The sequence below is a fragment of the Equus caballus genome, chromosome 9 (genome assembly GCF_041296265.1).
Source record: "Equus caballus isolate H_3958 breed thoroughbred chromosome 9, TB-T2T, whole genome shotgun sequence".
NCBI classification, from domain to species: domain Eukaryota; kingdom Metazoa; phylum Chordata; class Mammalia; order Perissodactyla; family Equidae; genus Equus; species Equus caballus.
Genome location: NC_091692.1, coordinates 10,888,438 through 10,901,353, shown reverse-complemented (window position 1 = coordinate 10,901,353; position 12,916 = coordinate 10,888,438).

Below are 12,916 nucleotides of genomic sequence, written 5' to 3'. Positions count from 1 at the left end.
CAGTCAGTGCCAGATAAACACAGGCCTGCCTGGGCCTTACTGTAAAACCAACAGCATGGAGTAGCAGAGCAGAACCTCTGCTTCCTGCTGGTCCCTTGACAATGTGGGGGGATACCTCTGGGGAGGGACATGGCTGGGAGCTGGAGGGTTTCTCGCCCTAACTCACTAAATTGCCTAACTCATTTCACCTCCTTGGGCGGGGGAGGTATAATTGGTGGGACAAGATGCCAGGAATTAAAAAGAATCTCTCTGATGAGAAGGATATGTCCACCCTCTCCACTTCCTAACAACTCTTTTTGGAATATGGAGCCCTGGAGAAAGGGAAAGAAGGGACTACTCCTGTATAGCTCTTGGAATAAAAACAATGAAAGAGTCTACTGGTTATGATAGGTAAATGACAAAAAAAATGACGAAAAAGATAATGGGGTTTCAAAAATTTCAAAGGGAAGGAGCATTTATATTTTGATTCAAATGCCTTTTCACATTGGGTCAGAATGAAAAACAGGTAAATATATCAATTTTTAAAAATTTAACCATTTACGCTTATTTGAAAAAGTCCATTAAAATGAGTTAAAGTAGGTCTAAAAGTTGTGATTTAAGGACAATGTATCACAGAGTCATGGAAAAACGAACACAAATTCATATGAATACTACAAAGTCTGAATAAATGCTGCTTGAATACATGTGTACTCCTATTTTCAAATGCAGGTTGCTAAACAAAAAATCCCCCAAAAGCATTATGGAAATAATAATATCTTTATTATCTGTTTTATCAGTGACCTGATACTAGCGGACCTAGAGGACAGCTATCATTATACTGGTTTCTGTACAGTCATTTTACTTTTAAAAAATGTTCTCAGATTCACATAAATATTGTAAAGCTCCATCATCATTGATGGCTCTTTTATAGTCATCAATGTCCTCTATGACACTAAATTCAAATGATATTTTACATATCCCTTTGTGCCTCAGTAGCATTTAACACTGTTGAGTATCCCTACCTTATTGGAAAAACTATTATTTTTTGGCATTTTGACACCATATTCTCCTGTGTTTCTGCCTGCCAGACTGGTCTTTTCCTTTTAGCCTCCATTGCTATCTCATTCTCTTCTATCTGGCCTTACCCTGTTAGTGTTACTCAAACTTGGTCCCAGACATGGCCTTTTATCACAGCGTGCTCTCTCTCAGGAAAAGCTTACCCATCCCCATGACTTCAATTACCCTCTGTACCCTGCATCTCTCTTCAGAGTTCATGCACGTGTATTTACCTGAAAACTGAAACATCATTTGCAAATTCCAAAACAATCTCCAATCCAACATGCCCCAAATTAAGCTCATCATGTTCCACACTAACCTAATTTTCTTCCAGTAGTTATGGACAGTGAATGGCTCTTCCATCCACTCAGTTGCATAAGACAGAAATCTGGGAGTCATTCTTATATTCCTTCTGTATTATCTGTGATATGAAATGAATCAGTAAGCCCTTGTAAGATATTATTCCTCCCAAAAGAGAGTGGAATTGAAAGTAATTGTAAAAAAGTAAGCAAAAATAAGAACAGAAACATAAGATATTGCTGGAGAAACTATAGTGAAAGTTGGTGAGAACCACATACAAGTTCTTCTCTGGTTATTATTCAATTCTTATATACGTATTGGGAAGAATGGATAGACAGACTCAAACATATGTGGCTCTCTGAGAGAAAAATACCTCCCCAATTACTTTTGGGGTTTCTTTGGAAAAGTGACATAGTGTTTACCGGGATGAGCCTTTAAAAAGAGGCATTGTTTCTTTCAATGCCAATGGGTAGGTCTGCTTTGAATCATCACTTATTATCAAAAATCCATTTGGACATGAGTGTTCAGAAGGCTCTTCCAACTTCAGCCTCTCCCCAAGCAGAGTGGGTGGACCAGCTCTGGGAACAAATTAAAAGGTTTTAGCTTGTTTGTGTTCTTTTCCAGAGAACATGCTTCTGAAAAAGATACATTTTCTATTCTTTGTAAACTATAGGATAATGCATCTGGAGTAACTGTCCTGGTATTCAGAACCAGCCGGGCAAGCCTTGTTGCTGCCTTAAGAGATTTTTAATTATATAGTTTTTTCAGTAATTGCTTTATTTTATAGTGCACTTACTTCCTGTAAGTGCACTTTGTGTACGTGGCAACTGTTGTTCTTTTAATTATAAGGTTGAGTATCACATAATTACAGGGTAAATACACAGTTATTTCTGTCCTGTGTGCCAGTGTTTAGGTAACTTGGTGTTTGTACAAAGGAACGAATGGTGCCTGAGAGTCTTCTCTTTGATTCTCGTATAAATTAAGCCCCAGTGAAAATTCAATCATGTATTATATTAGTTTTTCTTTTAAATCATTTGCAAGTGCCAGACCAAAGCACACATTTATGAACTAAGTTACCTTACAATGAAAGCTAACATCATAGACTTTTTAAAAATAATGTCATGAAAATTTTCATAAGTATTGAGGAAAATATTTATTATGGTACCTTGAATTTAATGCTTCCCAATGTCAAGTTTTATCTTTTGTCATTGCTATCAACTTTTAGCCTAAAATCTAATACATGTATTTGAAAATGAGAAAAAAAACAAAGTCACAATTCAGAGTGTATTCAAATTCTAAGTCCGGATGCTTTCATTTCAGCTTAACTGTTACCATAATTATTAAAGATATTTTATTTTGTGATTTTCGTAAGTAGAAAATTTCCAGCTTTGCATCAACTTTTACAATGATTTTAGAATTGTAAAGATTTTAAAAAATGGTATGTGTTCTATGTTAGTATCTCCTCATTAACCACACCTAATAACCAAATGGATATGGTTCATTAATCAATTCATTTTACAGACATTTATTTGATGTTTCCTATGTTCTAGGAACATACTGTATTCAGTGTGCTCGTTATCTAGCAGGAGAGGTAAACAGATACACCAATAATTGTAATTTCTGTTAAAAGTTCCCCAACATTGCTCCGTAGAAGCCCCAGATGTGGCACAGAGGAAAGAGCCATCAGTTACAATAAGGGCAGACAAGGGTGGAGACCAGGGGGGAAAGAAATTAGATCTTGAAAGGTAAAATGTGTCCTCTACACAGGCAAGATGGATTTTCAAACATAAATGTATATTTACCTATGATTTCAAAAATTACAATAATGACCACAACCTATTAAAGCTGGAAAGAAAGAAATAGCGGTTCCCTTTTGTATCAGGTCAAATGTCCACCTGATTCTATTAAGCCAAAGATTCTAAGATAATAGTTTAGACTCTACTGAAGATAAGATTATTTAATGGCAAGGAGAATTATAAATAAGATTTTCTGTTGGCCAGAGACTACAGCCCTAATAGAAGCAGAGCAGATTTTTAGGACTGGTAATTAAAAGATGTGCATATATGGAAATACTGATGGCCAAGAGAACTTCTTGCCATGGAACAGTGACCACAGAGAAATGACTAGCAGATTAGAGTCTTCAGCATGTACATGAATCTCCTGTTCCCAAATAAAGAGAAACAGCCTTCTCTGTGGCCCAATAGTACACATAGTGCAACAAACCAAGTTCACTGGTCATTTGGTATTGGGTAAAGAGTTGCTCTGTGTTTTGAGTGTTAGAGTAAATGCCCTACAGTGTAATGCATTGTCTAATATCCAATGTGAATTAGAACAGGAAAAATATCCTCTACGTATGATATGTCCACAATTAAGTTTCCAAGGGATCTGAAAAGACCCAATTAAAAAAATAGAAATGGAAAAAAAAAATAGAAATGGAAATAGAGTGTGTCCACAATTCACCTTGGAATTTATTTCCTCTTTTACTTCTCAGACTGATCATTGCCTTTCTAAGCTCATAGTGAATTTGATCCCATTAATGCCAACTGATGATTCTAAAATCCAGCTTCTTGGACGACTCCTTTGCCGTCCTTGTCATTATTTCTTTTAAGTCGTACTTAGAATAGCAAGATGGTCCAATGTCAACTAGAATTGAAGTCAACCTACTGAAGCGAGGTGGTCAGAAGAAACGCTTTACGTCCTTTTAGAAGCACATGCCCAAACGTGGCATGGGTGGAGGGCTACTGGGAAACAAATGCTGTTGAATGCTCATCCTGATGCTGAGTATTTACATCAAGAGACAAGATTGCAAGCCAAAGCCACTGTAGGAAAGATCTTGTTAGTTATGCACAAGAGGGGCTGTGGTTTTACTCAACGTTGAGAAAACACTTTTGAGTGTTTTTTCAGGTAAAACTATTTCAGGTAAAACTAAACATACCCTCTAACATAAAAGGGTGTAAGTTATGAAGACCTTTCATGTCTTGATAGTGTAAACATCAGTTACTTCTAAAATTACAAGGAGCACTTTTTCTTATATAAACCACTAAACCACAATATAAAATGAGCTAGGAGGTGGTTAAGAATAAAAGGTAAATTAACTTGTCAATAAAACAAAAAGATACGTATGAGCTTCTACTTATCAACATTTCAAACTAAGGAACTTGCCTCCTCACTAAATGCACTTAGCTTAAAACCCACTTTATGGTCAATGGGGAAATATTGCAAAAAGAAGAGAAAGAGAGAGGGAAAAAAACAGATGACTCAGAAATTTCTTCAGTGAATATATTAAATGGAAATTAATCTTCTCTTTTCTTGACTTCTTATATAATTGGACTGTGTGTTGGAATTAAGATATAGTTAACCTTTAACAAACTGTAATTTATAGACTTTAATATAAAATTTTTAACTGTTTTCAAATAAAATTGATTTTCTATGCAATCTCCTAAGTAGTTGAATAAGACGGAGGTTATGACTTGGGTCTCACAAGTTTGCTTTAGTAAAATGACTGCATTTTCTCTAAAACTTCTTTTAATTATAAAAATTTATCACTCTTTAGATAGTCTTTTAGGAAAGGATTACAAAAGTGCGAGATTATAGAAAGAACCAGTACTTAGTAAGTTCGTAGAAGCATTTGCTTAATTTTGTTTTCAAGTCAAAACCACTATTTGAATAATAGCTTGATAACCAAATGCACGCATACGTACACAAGCACGTGCACAGACACTGTCAGAAAACACCCTGTTCAGAAATAAATGCGTCGAGCACGGCTCACAAATCTTTAATTGCCTTTTCCATTTGGCCAAGTGACTCCTCTGAAAGGCATAATCACAACAGCCTACATTTCATCATTGACCAAGAATTATGTTTGGCTGTAGCCCTTACGCAGACCTCAAATATTGTCCATTACACTTTTCTAACGGTTCATTATATATTCCCATGTTGTTGCTGGTTTCTAAATTGTGCTGGTTACTATGGTATTTAATTTTAGGAAAAATTGATAAGCAGATGTTTTGCATGACAGAGGGAATCTAAACATCTGAGACAATGTTTCCTCAATCTACTTCTTGCATATGAATTCTGTGTCCTTAAGCAGAATATTTTGTTTCTGACACGGGAATCTGAAGATCAGAGATTTCTTTGGGTGGCTGTTGACACTCCCTAGATCTTTTTCATTCATTCACTGTGTTACCAACATTAGCTCTTAATAATAACATTGACGTGAAGAGGATTCCTGAAAGATATACGCTAATCATATTTTCATTTTCATGTTCACGGTATTTCACATCAAATCTCATAACTCATTTTCTTAGTGCAAAAATGTATGCTCAAGAATACTTCTCTTAAAAGACAAAATTTAGAAAGATTCCTAGAATTGGGTAAATATGAAAGTTGTGAGTTTTAACTCAGGGCAACCCACAGGTATCCTTTGGCTTCCCTCCAAATCTTTTAGTTGTTCTGATTGTATCAGAGAAGTCTACATTAGGGGCTGGTTTATCCTTAGCACCTTTCTTTAATTTGCTAACCTCTCCTTTAACAAAGAGCTTGTGTTCCCAGCCCAGGGCCATTTATATAACTATAGCAGCCAAGAGAATGCAGCCAGTGGGGCTGAGGCAACCCAGAGGAACATCAATCAATTGAGCACATGTCATGTGGATAATAAATACTGAAAACTGGGAATCCTGAGTCCACAAACCCAGAGGGTGTCCTGTATTTCATTCAGACGTTGTGGTAGCACTGTCCCTTTCATCTGAATTTCCTGACAGGCAAGGCAAACATGGTCTTAGCCTCAGAAGTTTTGTATGAAGCTCACAACAGGCAAATATTCTCATTTCCTAGATTCAGTCCCATGAGTACATGCATATTCTTTAGAGAATGTCAGACCTTTTTGCTGTGACAACTCAACTGGATGCATGCATTTCTCTGTGGCAGAAAGTGTAGGAAAGGTAATAAAACCAGCACCTGATGAGGATACCTTTCCTTCACCCTTCAAATCCTTGTCTTTACTACTCTCTCAGACAACACATGGAACTTTCCAGAAATCCCAAGACTTCTTAGTAGTGGTAAAGAGTCAAAGTATCTCTGATTTTGGGGGGAAAGCCCAGCAGGTTTAGAATGTATGAGACTAAGCTTGTTGTCAAGGAAATTCCTTTGTCAAAAGTTCACTAAACGCTTAGTAGGGCAGGTTGGTGCTAGGAGCTGGTAATAGCAAGAGAAATAAAGATTGCTTCCTGCCATCAAATAACTCTAGTGAGTGCAAGAGAAACCAGTGTATCTCCAGCATCTGGAACAACAGCGGCCTCATTATCAACCCTCATTATATATTTGAATAAATCAGTATACTGTTTGACAAGATTAAGATACAAAATCCTATGGGACAAAGGCACAGAGACGTGAAAGAGCAGCCCCATTTCACTGATGTAGTTCCTGAGGCTCAGCGAGATTTAGTAATACAGACACGGTATATAGCTACCAAGTGCCAGAACTAGTACATAATGTCTGTCTCTGGAGCTTAGAACTTTTGCAACTATCTTACAATATCAAGGTCTAGACAAAGGGCGGTCAGGGTCAACGTGCAGTACTTAATCCAGCTAGCTTGTCCAGCTCAATGTCCTGGGCCCGCTGGCCCCTAGTGGTGGCGTCTGAGAATTATTTGTTTGTTACTGAGCAGCTTGCCCCAGGCCTGGGCCTCTATGACTTTTAATTGCATCTGGAGCACGGTGTTTGCAGCGCAATTGTTTGTGTTAGTAAGAGGGGACTCTCTCCACCCTTCTTATGTCCTGAACATGCATATACCTGAATAAGTTCCTGAGATGGGAGGAGGACAAGTAAGAATTCCAAGAAACCTCTTTGGCTAAGAGATCATCTGCTTCCTACTGAGGCTTTCTGGTTAATATCCAGGTTTCTGGAAACAGTGAGTAATTACGTGGTTGGTGGGTGGTTCATTAGCTTCCATTATCCTGAAATTCACTTGTAACCCAGCGAAGTGAATGTTTGAAACGTTCATTAAATGGATATAAACAGAAACAACCAAAACCCAGTAGTTTTCAGTGCACTTTTATTTTGGAATAATTTTGGATTTACAGAAAATTTGCAAATATAGTACAGAGTTCCAATACATCCTTCATCCAGCTTCCTCCGCTATTAACATATGTTAGCACTTCACTGAGAGCCGTAAAAAGTTCATGAATAACTGAAGACAAATTCAATATCTTTGTTCAGAAGATAATATTATAATTATGCCGTTTCTCTCGGAATTAATATATGAATTTAATACAGTTCCTATGAAATGACAGTAGAATTTTCTTTAGAACTTGACATAACAATTTGAAGTTTTATTTTAGAAAAGTAGAGTAATAAGAAATTTATCATACTAGATTTGAAACATGCTGTTTATCTAAAATGATATGGTATTGATATAATAGACAGACAAAATACAGGGATCAAAAGAGGAGCTTCAGAAATAGATCTAGGTAAACACAAGAATATGGTAAAAGTTGCAGTTCAAATCAGTAGAAAAGGATGGATTACTTCATAAGCATTTTGGATAAAATGCCAACAGATTTTGAGGATCATAAATCAAAATAATTCCTAACAGATTGAAATTGTTAAACAGAATAAGAGTACTAAATTACGTATAGATAATGTACATGTATATAATTTTGTAGTGAGAAAAGATGTTAAAAAGTGACAACAGAGGCAGAAATCACAAACTTAAATATAATCTGATTACATATATTTTTAATATATTTCTATTGAAAACGAAAAACTATATTCCTGAAGTGGTCATCTATGTGACTCCAAAAGATGCCACTTTGGCATAAGGATTAATTTGAGCTAAAGGCACTTAAAAAAAACCAAACAGCAAATGGCAAGCAGAGCATTCTAATCTAATCTTCTCTTTTTTTCTGAAAACAGGAGAAGAAAAGTCCCATGTGAAAGATGCCCTTCTTGTCCCAGGAGAAAAGAAACATTCTTCAGTGAGGAAGTCAAAGATGAGGGAATTCTGTACAAACAGACCTTGTTAAAATAATTTTTATCTTCCTTCAGCTTCCCCATGTGTTTTAGTTTCTTTTCCACAGTTCCTTCTCTTTGTTCAACCTAGTATAAAAGTATTTAGGTTTTGCCACTTCTTTGGGCCTCATTTCCGTCTAAGGGCTCCCATGTCATATACACTTATAAATTTGTACATTTTTCTCCTACTAATCTGTTCTCTGTCGGTTTAATTCTCAGGTTCAGCCAAAAAACCCAAGAGAGAAAAGATAAAATTTTGCTTCCCCTACATTCCAAAAGTACTAAATTTACCTACGGAAAAATTACAAATTTAAAAATGGATTTAAAAATCCAAACATAGTGACAATTAATATCCTTAAATTATAAAGAACAGTTAAAATCAAGACTAAAAAAATGAAAATTCCATTTAGAATAAAAAATTAACATAAATAAGAAGTGTGCAGGAGAAGATATAAAAATAGCCAACAAACATTAAATATATAGTGACTCAGAAGGACAAGCAGTTTTCCAGAAGATACCGTGTGTCAGTTAGCAAATTGGGAAAGATTTAATTTAAAAATGACTACAACCAGGGTTGTCTTGGAACCAGGAGATTGTGGAAAGTCAATTCATGGAATCCATAAAACCATTCTATGAATCACTTTGGCAATATATATCTCAAACCTTAAGAACTCTACAATTCCATTTTTGGTAATCTATCCTTAGTAAACAGTGAAATACTAGGATTAGGATTTAATCACAAATATTGTGATTGTTGCATTGCTTGATAAATTAAATTAGAAAAAATATAAAGGCCCGTCAACAGAGAGTGATTGACAAAATTTCATTTCATTTATATGCTGAAATACTAGAGATTAATAAAAATGATTGCGAAGAAATGTATTTATTGATTTTGGACATGTTCACAATTTATTGTTATGTAAGAATCATACAGTAAAATAAAATACAGTAAAAAATAAATAATAAAAAGTAAGATATATACGTATGTAAAAATGTCTGGAAATACTTAGCTCAACATATACTTTTAGTAATAATGACTTGTTTCCTTGGTGTTGCTTATTGATAGTATTCTTTGTACATTAATTATGCATTTTATAGTTTAAAAATGAAATAAAGCATAGAAATTGTCTCTGTGCTAATCAGGCAAATCAGATAGGCAAATAAATACCACACAAGTTTTCTTTGTACTAAAAATGGCCAACAGTGGCTACTAAGCAATCTTTTTCCTAAGCAATGGTATGAAAGGTTCTAAAAATTTACAGGAAATGAGAAGATGTTCCATCATTAATATCATTTGAGTTAAGTTAAAAAGTCAGATAAGGCCCTCGGGTCATTTGGAATCTTTAACCGAGCATATGTTTGATTCAATAGAAATGTTATAGCCAAAACATTTGCATCAATGAACTGCACATGAATTAAAGATAAGTGAATCAAAAGCCTTAATGGACTGATTTGGAGTCACAAAATCTGTATAATTGTTAAATGTTTCATTAATTTACCAAATGGTTCCTACTTCATGTCTGTTTCTATTTGCAAATTAGAGATAGTACAAAATACATTCTGTCTGTGCATCATGCAAAATGTTAACCTAATACTTAGAAAATACTTAGAGATTTTTTGGAGAATATAAAATGTATATCAATAGAAAGTATATTATGTCTTTTAAGAGAAAGGTTTAGAACTACAGATAATTTTTAAGTAATATTGAACTTCAAATGTACCCATTCTAATAATATTAATAATGGTAGGAATAATATAGCATTGTATAATTAAAAAGGTTTTAACATATGATTTCAGTGAAATTCACATCAACTCTGTGAAATAGATAAGTAAACTCTGTATAACTATTTGTAGAAAATTTAATCCCAGAGACACTAAAATGTAAGGTATAATTCTCTGCTTGTCAGACAAGAGTAGTCTGTTATTGGTGTCTGTGTTTAAAAAGTTTTGACACGTCTTCACAAGGAGATAGCTAAGCTTGTGATGAAGTCTTACAATTATTTCATATGAACATCAATTGAGAAAAATGAGGAAATCTAGCTTGGAGAAGAAACCATGCTGAATATAGATGAGAGTTGATTTTCAATCTCACAATGCTGGTTTGGATAACAAGGAATCTCAGATTTATTTTTGTTTTGTTTTGAATCAAAAGAAACCTAGTTTTACAGCTTGGTTCTGCCACTTACTAACTATGAGACCTGAGGAGTCTTTGGTTCCTCATCTCTAAAATAAGAGTGTTAATGCTTATCTCCTCCTTCATGGATAAAATGTGGATTTGATTCTGAACCCGAAAAAGGAATACAGAAGTTCACACGTTTAGATTAGAGACTGCTTTGAAGCAGTAGCAGTCTATCTATCAAAATGAAATTCACTACCCATATTGTGAGGATAATATTTTTAAACATAATTAAAGTCATTGGGACAGTGGCTGCCATACAGTAGATACTCAGAGACTGTAGGTAATATCAACATCATTTTGTTTCTTTTAATGTCCTGTGAAGTCATTGCATCTTTGATTGTTGAGTGATTTTGATAGATAGGCTATTGTTTCAAAGCCTGTTTCTCAAGTTGAGAGTCAAACATCAATAGTTCGATGGTTCATCATCTTCTGAGTGCCTGAGTTCGAGAACAAATATTAAGTGCTCTGGGTAGTTTAGGAGGTCCATTTTCATCCCCAACTGCTCAATGTTGTTTTCCTTAGCACTGTTTTGGGAAACATCTGCCTCCCTCTTTGGATCGAGTAATTCATGTTACCTTTCAGATGTAAGCATTCCCAATGGTTAGAACTGAGATATAATCTGGAAATGGGGCTTCAATCCTTGGGAGTTCTAAGAAGTGGCGAGGATCTCCAGGGACCCCATATACGACTCAGCAGAGTTACCAGCAGCTCCAGTTCTGTATAATTTGACTCTTGGCCTCACTAGGACTGCATCCTCATCAGGGTAAATTCAAAATCTTCTGAAATCACTGGAAGACCACGAATCTACTGGTTATACTCACAGCTTCTAGATTGAAACAAGTTGGGTTCTAAACCTTCTGTAACATTTATTGGCCATGTGACTTTATGCAAATTATTAAGGCTCTCAGAGCCCCAGGTACCTCATCTGTAAAGGGTAGGTTTTTATAGTACCTACCTCGAAGTCTTGCTGTGGGAATGACATGAATAGATATATTTAAATGGTCGGAATGATTCCAGAATATAAAAGTTGAATAAATATTAGCGATTGATATTTTCCAAATTGGCCACAATAATACACTGTGAGCACAATGTCCCTTGGGAGGTCTCAGGGCATACAGTTTGAGAATCTCTTGCAGAGTTTTCTTGGTTGAGGTTTGATGTCCACTCAGTTAGATTTAGGGTAGCTTTGAACACCTGTTGGCAGGTTGTCTGATGGGTAGAATTCCCACTGAGAGTAGCTTTCTAAGACTTAGTTTGTTCAGGTTGGGTTAGTGTTGTATTGATCTTAAATCGTCAGGCTTGTGTACTATACTTAGAAAAGATCTAGAAAAAAAGAAAAGAACAAAAAAACAAAAGAGAGGCAGTAGAGTTTAGTAATTAAATCGTGATACGTGAACAGTAATATTCGGGAAGAAAAAGGAAGAGACTGGAAGAGTGAAATAGAAAGGGCAGTTTCCTGATTCAGTGACTAAGGTGAAGTTCTCAAATCTTGGAGTATTTTCGCTGAAAAAAATACAGTCCACGAGGTCTACGGACTAGGTTCCTTGGCGAAAGGGGTGACAATAAAAGAAAAGATAAAAGAAAAGCTTAGAGCTGCTAGTGGTTACATAAACCTAACTACATATGTGAGATAATCTTACTTCTAGCATTATGTTTCTCGTAATATCAGAGAAATCTGACAAACAATTATAATAGACACATGAAGAGAGATCAAACAGGTATTAAATATTCTTCAGTGTATTTCTGCTTTAAAAATAGATACAGGCATTCTTTAATTAATATTGATTAGTTGTTTGGGATTCAAAATTTTTGCTCCTAGAAAGATTGTTTTAAAATATAGTTATATTCCTCAACAACCATCAAGGATCTATACCACAAAATCCAAGTTCGGAGTACTACTGAAAACATCATTTTTATACCAGTATGTGAAAGGCTCTTTTGTACCATACAACCACAATTCCTGATTAAACAGTAAAACCTCACATGCTTATTGTCATGAATAAAAGATAATTCCTTAAAACGATAAAGGTTATTTACCTGAACTCAAAAGTGCATTAAACGTTATTTGTATGTAATATAATGTACATCAGGAAAATCCTAGAGAATAAATGAAAAAAATTTCAGAAATAATAAGCTCTGAAAAGAAGACAGATTAAAAATAAACATAAAAATTCTACCTCCTTACACAATAGAAATAGTCTTTTGGAAAAATAGACATATACTACATCCACAATAGCAACACAAACATAAAATTAATAATACCAAGTACATTTTGAGAATCTGTATGAAGAAAACTATCAAATTTTGACTGACATAATATTACCCTATATAAAAATTTCTATTTTAAAAATATAAAGTCCCACAGTTAATCTAAATAATTTTATGTAATTCTAA